Source organism: Erinaceus europaeus, chromosome 1 (assembly GCF_950295315.1).
Source record: "Erinaceus europaeus chromosome 1, mEriEur2.1, whole genome shotgun sequence".
NCBI lineage: Eukaryota > Metazoa > Chordata > Mammalia > Eulipotyphla > Erinaceidae > Erinaceus > Erinaceus europaeus.
Window position 1 is genome coordinate 177,490,511 of NC_080162.1, and position 14,395 is coordinate 177,504,905.

Below are 14,395 nucleotides of genomic sequence, written 5' to 3' on the forward strand. Positions count from 1 at the left end.
TGGCTAGGAAAGGGGGTGGAGAAAGCCAAAAGCATGCTGGGAAGGTGGAAGCTTCCTTAGCAACTGTTGCAAGGGTTTTAGCCAGTGGGATTAATGTTACCCTGCAGGCAGGATGGGTCTCGAGGTAGAAAGAAGATAGATCAGGCAAAGCAATGATTATGTAAATAGACCATACTATCAGTGGCTTAATGTCTGACATTGCTATAGAGAACAAAGCATAATCACTCTGCTAGACACTTGGATGAAACAGACAAAAGAGAAAGGATGAATACACCTAAGTCTTCCATATCTCATTCATGAATGAAATCCATCCAATGAACAATGAATTTAGATGTCTCATTTAGCTTTGCCTTGCATATCATTACATAGGACTTTCTAACTACTAGTGACAGAAAATAGTCATCATGTTAACTACAGCTATCAGAGTCCAAATGCCATATTTAATAAATTTTCTTCACATTCAATTCTTTGTGTGTGTGTGGGGGGGTGTAGATAGCATAATGGTTATGCAAAGAGACCCTTATGCCTGAGGCTATGAAATCCCAGGTTCAATCCCTTGAACTACTGTCAGCAGAGTTGAGCAGTGGTCTGGTAAAAAAAAAAAAAAAAAAGAAAAAAGAAAAAAAAAACCTTTTTTTTTTTCCACTGAGTTTTTCTAAGCTCTAATTTATGACTGTGTATGGGATTGAACCTGTGTCTCTTGAGCCTCCAGCCTCAAAGTCTTTTTGCATAACAATTATGCTATCTCCCCCAGTCTTATTTTTGAATATTTTTAATTTCTTTTTAACCGGAGCATTACTCAGCACTGGCTTATAGGTGGTACTGGTGACTGAACTTGAACCTGGGACTTCAAAACCTCAGGCATGAAAATCCTTTTGCATAACCATGACACTATCTCCGCTATCTCCTTGGACCCCCAAGAGCATTTATTTTTATTTATTACAATTTTTTTTATTGAGAGGTTAATGATTTACAGTACAGTTGTTCGAACAGGGGTACAATTTCCCATCTTGCCATGACAGATATCTGAAAAACATTCTCACCCCAGTTTAGGTAATCCTTGACCACTATCATACACCAGGACCTGAAAGCTCCCCCTCCCTCCACCCTGTTCTCCTGTCCTCAGAATCCTTGGCCTAGGTCAACACACCCAACCAATCCAAGTTTTACTTTGTGTTACAAAGAACATTTTAATATTAAGAGCATTTCTGTTATCATAGGTGGCATTTGACTGAAAAGCTGGTTCTGGAGTTCTGCTCTAATATCTGTATGCAATGAAAAGAGTCCAGTAGGTAGATCAGCAGTGCTGACTTCCATGCTTTGAACTGTTGCTCTCTAAATGTAGCCTAAATTAGACTTGAAGAGGAATGTGTTCTAAATCTTCTACAATTTATGAGTTCCTAATTCCAAATATTAAGATTAAGATTAAAGCATATCTATATATTAGCAAATGAAAGTAAGATAGGAACTGGAAGAAAAAAAATGGGAAGAACTTGGGCAAGCTCTAAGGATCTAATCTTTTCATTAACAAACTTAAATATTTATTTATTCCGTTTTGTTATTTTATTGTTGTAGTTCTTACTAATGTCGTTGTTGGATAGGACAGAGAGAAATGGAGAGAGAAGGGGAGAGAAAGAGAGACACCTGCAGACTGGCTTCACCGCCTGTGAAGCGACTCCCCTACAGATAGGGAGCTGGGGGCTTGAACTGGCACCCTTCTGCCGGTCCTTGTGCTTTGTGCCAAGTGTGCTTAACCCGCTGCGCCATCACCGGACTCCCTCATTAACAAATTGATACATAGAATGATATAATTAACATAAGCCTAGTGCCCAGAGTACATAAGGGAAAAAGACACTGCACAAATGGAGGTACAGAATGAGAACAAAAACTGGAATTCTTACTTATTAAAAGGAAGTTGAAGAAGTATGGGTCCGGCGGTAGCGCAGTGGGTTAAGGGCACGTGGCGCAAAGCGCAAGGACTGGCGTAAGGATACCAGTTCAAGCCCCTGGCTCCCCACCTGCAGGGGAGTCGCTTCACAGGTAGTGAAGAAGGTCTGCAGGTGTCTTTCTCTCCCCCTTTCTGTCTTCCCCTCCACTCCCCATGTCTCTCTGTCCTATCCAATTACATCAACAATAACAATAACCACAATGAGACTACAACAACAAGGGCAACAAAAAGGGGGAAAAATGGCCTCCAGGAATTGTGGATTCATGGTGCAGGCACTGGGTGAGCCCCAGCAATAATCCTGGAGGCAAAAAAAAAGAGAAACATTTAATACTGGTTCAATTTAATGCACCCTACAACGTTTCCTAGTGGAGATGGATACTTAGTTGCAATATTATGAATGGATGCTGTATCATAAGCCACTCCCCTCCAAAGTACTGCAGCTTCAATTTTTGTAGCTAGATGCAGCTTATTTTACCCACTCATACTTGTTCATAGCTATTTAACTTAGATTGTTTTCAAACTTTTGCTATTATACAAGCATTTCAAATTAAATAATATAAATGTGAATATCACCCCAGTGTCTAATACAGAAATAATGAGATGAGGGAGTCCGGCGGTAGCGCAGTGGGTTAAGCGCGCATGGCTCAAAGCGCAAGGACCGGCCTAAGGATCCAGGTTCGAGGCCCTGGCTCCCCACCTGTATAGGGTTCGCCTCACAAGCTGTGAATCAAGTGTGCAGGTGTCTTTCTCTCCCTCTCAGTGTCTTCCCCTTCTCTCTCCATTTCTCTGTGTCCTATCCAGCAACGATGACATCAATAACAACAACAATAATAACCACAACAACGATAAAAACAAACAAACAAAAAAACCAAAAAAAACAAGGGCAACAAAAAAAGGGGGGAAATAGTCCCCAGGAGCAGTGGATTTGTGCTGCAGGCACTGACCCCCAGTGATAACCCTGGAGGCAAAAAAAAAAAAAAAAGAATGAGATGAATCATAGCATGGGGATGTACTAGAAGATTACATAACTAATATTCTTGCCAACACCTTTAATGATTTGAAAATAAAAACAATAAACAAAACTGTATTACACACACACACACACACACACAAACACACACCCAAATGATATAGAATTCTGCATATGGACAAACATTCAAGGGACTTTCCATAGAAGTTTATCTGTGGTTGATTTTGAATATAGGGCTATAGTTGGTTATTGATCCTTTTTTATTATTCTTAGATTTTAAGTTTTTCTCTAAATATTGTACCTCATTTTAGAATAAAAGAACATTGAGAAATGTCTCCCCACTTTTCTTTTTGGTATGGTTTAGTTTATTTATTTTCATGAGAGTGTTACAGAGGGAGACAAGAGGACTGCTCAACTCTGGCAGGTGTTAGTGCAAAGGATTGAATTTGGGGCCTCAGGTATGCAAATCTACTGTGCTACTCTGTACATTTTCCAGCTTTGCATGCTTAATGTTTTAAGAAATGTTTTACTTTAGATCAAAAATTTTTGCTTTTTTATATTCATTTATTTATTTAATATTTTATTTATTTATGAGAAAGACAGAAGGAGAGAGAAAGAATCAGACATCACTCTGGCACATGTGCTGCCCGGGATTGATCTCATGCTTGAGAGTCCAAAGCTTTATCACTGCACCACCTCCTGGACCACCTGTTTTATACTTTCCAAAGATATTTCTAGTGTTTTATTTCCTAGATAACTCCTGTCCATTTAAACAGTATCTGAGAATATCAGTCACAGTAGCACTTGGTCAAAATAAAATGAATATTTGCTTGATTTTACTTGTTTCTGTTTTAATTTGCACTTGTTTAGAAAAATACCATGATTATTTTTTTCATATTCGATTTACAAATTCCACAAAGGATTTCCTTTTTGTATGAATGAGTTTTGTATACAGTTCTTAGTTATTTTCTACCCTTTATAAGAATTGTAGAAATAAGGGAGATGACTATTAACAGAGAAAGACAACAGCCTACAGGGTTGGAAATGGGCTTCCAACCTCCACATCTGAGCAACAATGGAAGGTGATTTACCCAGCCTGAGGGCCTAGAAACTAGTGTTTCCAACACCACCAAGACACCTGGGAGAACAATAGGTGACTCATGAGTGAGAAGCCTGGCTGGCTGGAAATGGACACTTATAAAAATGAATAAAATGGACTTGTAAAGTTTAGAAATGGTCATTTTCAGGAAAGAATTAAAAGGACTCCTCATTTCTAGGTGGCCCTGGAATTTCCAGCCCCTATCTCTACTCCTGAAAACAATAAGAACTCATTTTGAAAGCACACAGAGTAAACCTCTTTGACCTCCAAAACAGTAGGTAGAAAAGACCTGGAAATATTTTAAAGGTGGGGTGAAAAAGAACTTGGGGAACGGTAGAGTGGGACAGAATATCTCCAACACCACATTGTTGACTGTCTATTATTATTATCATTATTATTTTCTGATTTGTAAGAAAACATTTTTCCTAACACAAATGAGGTTATGTGGTCCTTAAGGGCCATGGACAGGCAACCCCAAAGATGACTGTATTACACTCTATTTAATTAATTAATTTATTTATTTTCCTTATATTTGAAAGGACAGAAAGTGTGAGAAAAGAAGCAAATAGGAAGGGAGAAAGACAAACACCTTAAGACGGCAAGATATAAAGCTGAACAAAATAATTAATGAACAGAAAACAAAAAGTAGTAACAGAGCAGATGAGAATAGGGAATTTAGGGTAGAAAGAAGCTAGGAAGTCCATTTCAGGCGTGTTCTTAGGGGTCCACAACTGTTGTAGTTTTGCATGAGTTTGATAGCTTACATGGAGTTGGACAAAAATATTGTCTGAGAAGAAAATGTCAAAGTAGAGAAAAGGGCTAGAAAATTGGATTAGGGTAGAGAGTAGCTCTCATTCTTTATTTAAAAAAAAACTATGAATAAAATTAGCTGTTTACTCCATCCATTTGACCCAGTATATATATATATATACATTTAGCAGAGGAGCCAGTGTAACATCTGAGTCCCTATTGGTCTGAGTTAGCAGTTTATGGCCATAGCCAAGGAACACTGCAGGCTGCATCCATTTCAGGACCAGTCCTGTAAAGGGTGCAGCCTAGAGTATTCCTAGCTATGATCACAGAATGTGAGCTCAGACCTACAGGGATACAAAGGTTACACAGGCTCCTGAGCTGGATATGAATAGACATGGGCCCTATGTTGGATTGATGGGGTTTACAGTTACAAGTATTTATATACTTTCCTTATATTTAGGAGCTACTCTCTTCCTCAATCCAGCTTTCTAGTCTTATTTCCAACTCTGACAACATATCCTCAGACAATACCTTTACCTTTGCCCACCTGTAAGTTAGCTGTTGGGCTAAAAATTAGTAAAGTCATGTCCCCCTTGGAATATATCTAAAATAGACTTTTCAGCTTTTTCCAAAATGAAGACCCCAAATCTCATCTGCTATATTCTTACCTTTACATTAATATTTAGTAAACAATTTGTTCTGTGTTATATCTTAACACTGTTCAGCCACTACGTTGCAGATGCTACCATGACGTCAACATGACTAGACAGATGAACTCATCTATGTGTCCTGGAACCCCACTTCTCCAGAGTCCTGCCCTACTAGAGAAAGATAGAAACAGGGTGGGAGTATGAATCGATCTGCTAATGTCCAGGTCCAGCAGAGAAGCAATTAGAGAAGCTAGACCTTCCATGTTCTGCACCCCATAATGATTCTGGGTCCATACTCTAAGAAGGATAAAGAATGGTAAAGCTTGCAATGAAGAGGATGGGATGCAGAACTCCGGTGGTGGGAATTGTGTGGTATTGAACCCCTTTTATCCAATGAACTTGTAGACCATAATTAAACAAATAAATGAATAAAAAAAGCAAGCAAAGTCCTAGACTGCAGGACTGTAAAGACTTTAAGGAGAATGGAGAAGGGTCTTTGCAGTATTAGAGTTTGAGAAGGCAATAGTTATTACTATAATCAAGTTACTTGGGGGCTTGGTGTACTTTGAAAATCCCATGGTTAGGATTTGCCATACTACACTTGACTTCAGCATGATTTATGTCATTTAATATTATCTACTTATAACTATATCATAGATACCAAGAGGACCAGATGGGTCTGGTCTAAGGTTGTAGGCATCTTAGTATTTGAAGAAAAAAAAAAGTTACTTTTAGAAATGCTTTAACATTTAATCCAGTGTCATAATCCTATCATTTTATAATTTTGAAACGTTAAATGCTTTGACTAAAGGTCTTTTTTGTAGCATTTTTATCTTAAAGTGATGTTGAATTTTTGTCAAAAATGATCTCTGAACCTATTGAAATAATCATGTGGCTTTTGGTTTTTCTTTTATTGATATGGTGGATCACATTTATTGATATATGTCAACATGTCAAATATACATATATATAACAAATGAGGCTTGCATCCTGGGAGAAATACCACGTGGTCTTGATGTACAGTCTTTTGAATATGCTGCTGTATTGGGTTGGCTAAATTTTGTTCAGTATCTTAGCGTCTATGTTCATCAGAGATTTTGTGTGTGTGTGCTTTTGATTTCTTTCAGCCAGAGAAAGTATTTCTTAACTGATGGTAGAACATCAACTATTTAAGCAGGGTCCAAGATGGTGACTCATAAGGTAAGATGCATGTATGATAGCAGGGACAGAGGTAAGTGGAATTCCAGGGTGACTGAGTAGTGCTTTGGTATCATTCCCTTTCCCACTCAAAAATAAAATAAAATAAAATAAAATAAAATAAAATAAAATAAAATAAAAGTTGGATCAGGAATGTGGCTGGAGGGCAGAGTAGATAGATAAGGATATGGGTAAAAGTTACATATCTTAAAAGACACATCTTGGGAGTTTGGCAGTAGCTCAGCGGGTTAAGTGTAGGTGGTGCAAAGCACAAGGATGGGGTAAGGATCCTGGTTTGAGCTCTGGCTCCCCACCTGCAGGGAAGTTGCTTCACAAGCTATAAAGCAAGTCTGCAGGTGTCTCTCTTTCTCTCCCCCTCTCTGTCTTCCCCTCCTCTTTCCATTTCTCTCTGTCCTATCCAACAACAACATCAGTAACAATAAAAATAGTAACTACAATAATAAAACAACAAGGGCAACAAAAGGGAATAAAAAATATTTTAATAAATAAATAAATAATTTTTAAAAGGAGACATTAACAAAACTATAGGATAGGAGGGGTAAAACTCCACACAATTCCCACCACCAGATCTCCATATCCCATCCCCTCCCCTGATAATTTTCCCATTCTTTATCCCTCTGGGAGTAGGGACCCAAGGTCATTGTGGGTTGCAGAAGGTGGAAGGTCTGGCTTCTGTAATTGCTTCCCTGCTGAACATGGGCATTGACTGGTTGGTCCATACTCCAAGTCTACCTCTCTCTTTCTCTAGTAGGGTGGGTCTCTGGGGGAAGTGGAGCTCCAGGACACATTGGTGGGGTTGTCTGTCCAACAAAGTCTGGTTGGCATCATGCTGGCGTCTGGAACCTGGTGGCTGAAAAGAGAGTTAACATACAAAGCCAAACAAATTGTTGAACAATTTAAAAAATTAAAACAAATCTTTTTAAAAAAAGACACATCTTGAGGAACATATATTGACCATTTTTATATCAGACCTATAATCATACCTGATATTTCCTAGCACCTGAGATTCAAAATACCTGTGTTTACAATACTGTCTTACAGACCAATTCTGGAAAAATATATTTCATTTATATCATTAATTTAGAAGTTTTATTTGTCAGAAGGAATCAGAGTGTGCTTGGAAAGACTTGTAGAAAGGTTGTTGTAGGCATCCCTTTTTCTGTTATCATTTTTGTGTGGGACTCAGGTGTTTTCTCACTAGGTATTTACATTTGAGCCATGATATCCATTCATACCTCAATTTCCAATATTTTTTTCTGCAGCTAAAATATCTGATACTGACTGTCCTTTATCTTAGGCCTAACCCTCATTTTGAGCTCATCTTAACAGACAGAGGTATAATTGTCATAATTTTCTTTATATCATTTGTTATATTATATATAAACTTTGTGTTAAAAATCTAGATGCATCAAACAGTACCTATATATGCTAGGCATATTTTCTGTGACCCAGGATTATGTTCCTTTGTAGTCAATACATGTATTTGGAATTTTTAGGTGTAATTATAAGTCTGATATAAGACACACACACACACACACACACACACACACCAGTGTTATGGCTAGGACTCAGTGCTTGTCTGACATATCTACAGCTTTCTTTTATTTTGATAGGACTGAGGTATATTGAAAGGGAAAGAGGAGATAGAGAAGGAGAGGGAAAGAGAGCCATCTACAGCACTGCTTCACAGCTGGTGAAGCTTCCCCCATGTAGGCTTGAAACTAAGTTATTCATTCACATGGCAAAGTAGCACACCATCTAAGGGAGTTATTTAATTGACACAAAATATACATCTTCTTAGCCAACCTGACCCCAAGACTTTGTGAAGATTATGGTGGTTATCATAGAAGGAGCATGGGCACAGAACTTGGTGATGGGAGTGGTGTGGAACTATAGTGATCCTATAAACTGATATTAAATCACTAATAAAAATAAAATGAAGTAAAATGTAGCTCTAATGCAAATTAACTCTGGTATCAAATTTAGATTCTTGGGGTATTGCAACAAAGTAAAAGACTCTGGGGGTTGGGTGGAGAGTTCAGGTCCTGGAACATTATATCAGAGGAGGACCTAGTGGGGACTGTATTGCTATGTGGAAAATTGGGAAATGTTATGCATGCACAAACTATTGTATTTGTATTTTACTGTTGACTGTAAACCACTAATTCTACACAAGGAAATTTGAAAAAATATTATCAAATGGATTAAAATGGTATCCACTAAACAATTAGATATTAACTAAGTAAATATTTTCAGAGAAGTAGCAGGGAAATAATTAGCAGCAAGTACAACTATCAGAAAGAATGGAATTGAATGGTGGAAGAACAGATATATGCTTTGAATCAGTAAAAGCAGCTGATATTTCTGGTCCTCTAATTAAAGTGGATATGTGAAATTTTTACCAAGACAATTATTATTGATGGAAATAAGATGAAAGGATATTTATGATGCCATTTGACTTATAGTTGACTTCCATACATACACACTGTGTAGGGTTAAATATTTCAGTTTAATTGAGTCAGCTGAAGTCCCCGAAATTGTTTCCTAATATGGAAGATACCCAGTCTATGGTTGTGCATATGGTTGTGCTATGAAATGCATAAAGTTCTACTCAGATTTTGATATGCATATATATACATGAAGAGAAATTTTAAAAGCTGTAATCTGATGACACTACTACAATCATCATTTCTGAATAATTAACCTTTATATGAGAGCAGTACAATCACGCCACAGTGATTTTCACCAATTATTTTAACCCATAGACTCAAATAAATTATCACAAATGGGCCCTGTTTTCCTATCTTGTTTCTCATGTAAATTAACCCCAGCATTTCTGTGTTGGCAATTGGGGAGTCGGCAGAGTAGGGATGTTTTACTTGTTAGAAACAAAATATATGGTTGATGACTCTATTTGGTAACACCTTTGTATGGATGATATGGATAATGATGTGATTTATGGACCTGAGCAAATATTTTCTTAATGGTACACTCTCAGCAGATACTTCCATATTTTTCTACGCAATTGTGCTCTTTATTACACAAACTGTAAAAAGCTAAGAAAAATATCTGAAAAAGGAACTAGAAAGCAGTCACTTGATGATATGGTGGTTCCAGTTCCAGTCTAGCATACTGATACTGAAAAAGAAAAATACAGAAACTCAGACATTTCCTATAAGCTAATGAAAATGAGATTCAAAGGACAGGAACTGAGTGAATAGTTGTAGCCTTTTATTGCCAAAAACAACACTAACCAAATTTGGACAAGTGCAATGGGATGAAGAGAAAGAGAACATGTAGTAAAGGAACAACAACAGCAACAGAAAACTTTCTGTAAATAAACCTTAAAGGTCTGGGAAAATATCTCTATATAAGTTATATGTAGGAAAATTGGGTCAACATTTTTTTTTCTTATACAATCTAAGAGCCTAGGGGCTGGGTGGTGGTGGACTCATTTGAGTGCACATGACAGTGTACAAAGACACTGGGTTCAAGCCTATGTTCCTACCTGCAAGGGGGAGAAAACATCATAAGCAGTTAAGCAGGGCTGTAGGTATGTCTCTCTTTTTCCCTCCCTACCCCCACATACAGATTTATCTTTGTCTTTACCAGATAAATAATAAATTAATAAAATATTTTTTAAAAAATTGAAGAGATTAAATTCCTTTCTGTTGTTTATGTGTTTGGTGTAAAGGGACAATATTTATGTCCTACTTTGAAAATAAACCAAAGAACAAGTACTGTTTTTCTTCACTTTTTTTTTTTTGTGGAACTTAGGCCATGCTAATGCCTTACTTCAACACTATGGGCCAAATTTTCATTTTGTTAGAGAGACACACACAGAGACAGAAAAAGGGAGTGATAGTATAGCACTGGTACTTGCTATGATACTAGAGAACTTTCCATGTGGTGCTGAAACTTGAATGTGGGTCACATGCATGGAAAGTCATGTGCTTTACCAGTGAGCTGTCTCTTCAGCCCACAGGTACTGTTCTGTCTTATACCCCTTTGATTTTATTCATACAGTGGTAATATGATGAGTCTTAGTACATGACTCACAGGGAAAGTTGAATACATTCATCTATGCAGTGTATCGATGGGAAATATAGCCAGACATTTTACTTTTAATTTCATCAAGCAAAATAAAAAATTAGTTATGATTCCAAGAGGAAATGGACTCAGTTGATGAACAAATATTTGATTCATAATATTCAGAAAGAATCATCAATAGCATACTGTAAAAATGTACCAGATGCCAGAGCATAATATTTGATTTTCAGATGGAATTGTATCTGTCACATGAAAGAACACATTCATATTTGGGAGAGTTGATGTATGAATGTTTAAACTTTATTCTGTGTAAAGAAAGAATGAAGTTCAAGTGTCATTGAAAAATATCGCCTCGTATAATTCAAATTCTACACTGTAAATTGTGAACTTATTAAAGTTCAAAAAGACACCTTGGTTTATATTTTCATTGAATTTATTTTTCTTTTTTGGTGGAACTTTGACATTCAGGATTCGTAACTTTGAGCCACTTTTTTCATTCAAATGAGTATATATTTGAGTGTGTATATAGAAAGATACAGAAGGTGGAGAGACACCACAGCATGGAGCTTCTTCCTTTGCCATAGCACCTTCCATGTGGTATAAGGCTCAGTATGTGTCATGCATGTGGTAGTATGGATACTCTACCCAGTGAACTGTCATTCTGCATTGACTTTATTTTTAATAACTTGATCATGCTGATCTTATTTTGCCAGTAGGTAAAGACTTTATTTACTTGTTCTGCTTATTTTAATTTCAAAACCTAAACTCTGTAGTCTACAACTGTATACCGGCTTGTGAATTCTTCTATTTTGCTGTTATTCCAATTTTCAGGGTTTTTTTTTTTCCACCCTGGAGTATTTTTATGACAAGATAGCATTGAATATGCATACATTTTGATATTGGATTAAATATTTGACTTGGGGATTGGTTACAGAGATTGAGAAGCCAGACACAAGAGTTTAATATTAAAACCAGTTTGAAAGAAGGTGCTGCTTCCACCTGTTTCCAACCCTCAATGGCAGAGTGGAATCTGAACTTTTTCAAATGTCAAGATGCTAACAAAAATGTTGCAGTAGGTACACTTAATCAACGTTCACCACCACCCAACCCCACCAAAAGTTAGGTTTTTTTTTCCTGAGACGATTCTAAATGTCTGTATGTTTGATCTTATGTATAAAGTCTCCTACAGCTATCCTCACAAAAATGTTTATTTTGTATGATAGTGCTCGAAATTCATTAACACTGAGTGGGACATTTCCATAAGGTTATTTGCAATTTTTGTATTCAGTGTTTTGGGGATGGGTAATTTTAATCATTAATAAAAGAGCAATATACTTATACTTTTTATTTTTTTTAAATCTTTTATTTATAAAAAGGAAACATTGACAAAACCATAGGATAAGAGGGGTACAGCTTCACACAATTCCCACCACCAGAACTCCGTATCCTATCTCCTCCCCTGATAGCTTTCCTATTCTTTAACCCTCTGGGAGTATGCACCCAAGATCATTGTGGGATGCAGAAGGTTGAAGGTCTGGCGTCTGTAATTGCTTCCCTGCTGAACATGGGTGTTGATAGGTCGATCCATACTCCCAGCCTGCCTCTCTCTTTCCCTAGTGGGGAAGGGCTCTGAGGAAGTGGAGCTCCAGGTCACAACCCCCAACTCTTTATTTGCACTATTCCAGCCCTTAGGTCCATGGTTGGTGAACAATTTGTTTGGCTTTGTATGTTAACTCTCTTGTCAACCACCAGGTTCCAGATGCTATACTAATACTTTATACTTCAGATACAAAAGTTTTTGTAGACTTGCCTTCTCAAAAGGGATGAGAATTTAAAAAGGAGAAATACAATCTATTGTTTAGTATGCACGATTGACATTCCGATTTATTGATGTATTCTTCCTTCTAGAAGATGAATACTATGACAAATAACAGAGAGGAGATCGCACATCACTATCTCTGTTCTATCTATGTACTGCCAGTGGGCAAAGATTTCTCATTTCATACATCATTTACAACTTTCTACAGTAATTTTACACAGTTCATATCCTTGGTACAAGACATAGCAATTATCTATACACATATATGCATGCAGGCATACTGAATAAGAAAACCATTCAGCTCTAAAAAGAGTTCCAAAGTTCACACATTTCAACTAATAATAGTAAAAGCTTGTAAGTTCTTCAATTAAAATACAAAACAAAACCAAAAATTTTCCCGTCATAGGAAAAAGGTAATGCCCTAGTATTACCCCTGGAACAGGTTGCTTCTGCAGATCTTTCTGGAAAGTACTGCTTAGTAAGAGGAAAGTATTTTTCTATTGCTTCTATATTCCCAATGTTACATTAAAATGATATGTTACTTTTTATGTTCACTTTCACTCTCTGTATTTAATTAGACAGGAAAAATGCAGAAATGTATTCTGAAGCTGATAAAACATACTAAAACATATGCTTTCAAATTAAAATGAAAATAAGCATGAGGGTTTAATAGTCTCTCATTTGTACTTTCTCAAAATGGTTTTAAGTTAAATTTTTTCCAATCTTGTCATCTAATATTGTAAATTTAGCATTTAGATACATTGAAAATTTATAAACTGATATATAATTCATGGTCTCCAGAAATAAGTTCATCACTTTTTAGGTATTACTGAACATTTATAATTTTTGTCAAGTTTCATCATTTTTAATATTCTGGCTTCCAACACAGGTGTCCAACAACAAATGTGTGGCTGAGAAAGTTGTGGTATTATATATAATACCACAATATATATTGTGTATATTATATATACACAATGGAATATGACTCAGCTATTAAAAATGGTGAATTTGTTTTCTTCATCTCATCTTGGATGGAGCTTGAATGAATCATACTGAGATCAGCCAGAAAGAGAAGTAAGAATATGGGATAATCTCATTCAAAGACAGAAGTTGAAAAATAAGAACAGCAGGGAAAACACAAAGCAGAACTTGGACTGTAGTTGGGGGACTGCACCAAAGTAAAAGACTCGGGTAGGGGGAAGGGTCTGTGTCCTCGCACATGATGGTAGAGGAGAACCTAGTGGCAGTTGAATGGAAATATGGAAAATGGAGAAGTGTTACGCATGTACAAACTATTATATTTTACTGTTGACTGTAAACCATTAATCTCCCAATAAAGAAATTAAAAAAATTCTGGCTTCCATTATATGTGATTAGAACAATGAATGGTACCTACTTAGCTCCTTTCCAAAGTACAGAGAATAGCCTTGCAGGTTTAGCAAACATGATATATCCCACTATTTCTTGATGAATAAAACTCTTCAAAAACTGAGGTACTTACATCTCATTTTATACTGATGTAGAAGGGCAACAGAAAGCTGCACACTTTTACACAACTTTTGTAGGAAGAGAAAGGCTCTATTGTTCTTTGAATAAACACTGGGAAGTCGAGGCCCTATTCAAACATGCCATCTCATGCTTTTCTTTAAGGGCATGTTTATAAGGTACAAGATGTATGTCTGTGTGTGTGGTTGGGGGGGTGGGCATTTGAGCATTTGGCAGGAAAACTAAAAGGTGAGTTGCAGAACAAATAGTATGGAGAGTGATGCAGTTCTACATCATACAGATTTTTTTCCATGAATTTCTACAAAGATGTCTGTGCCTGTTCTCTCTGTTCTGAAGGATGAGACAAGCAGGAATGCATTGTGTGTGATCTTCATCTTTATGT

The 14,395-nt window shown here is 36.8% G+C and overlaps 1 long non-coding RNA gene across 2 annotated transcripts in view; it reads left to right on the forward strand.

Annotated features, from left to right (window-relative positions):
- LOC132540902 (uncharacterized) overlaps positions 1-14,395 on the forward strand; it is a 49,043-nt gene that overhangs the window by 19,707 nt on the left and 14,941 nt on the right. Inside the window, exons 2-3 of one of the 2 annotated variants that reach the window (XR_009552072.1) lie at positions 6,548-6,620; positions 13,397-13,442. This is a non-coding gene — a long non-coding RNA (uncharacterized LOC132540902). Of the gene's footprint in view, positions 1-6,547; positions 6,621-13,396; positions 13,443-14,395 lie in introns of those variants that run through there. The other variant, XR_009552071.1, reaches the window with a different exon arrangement.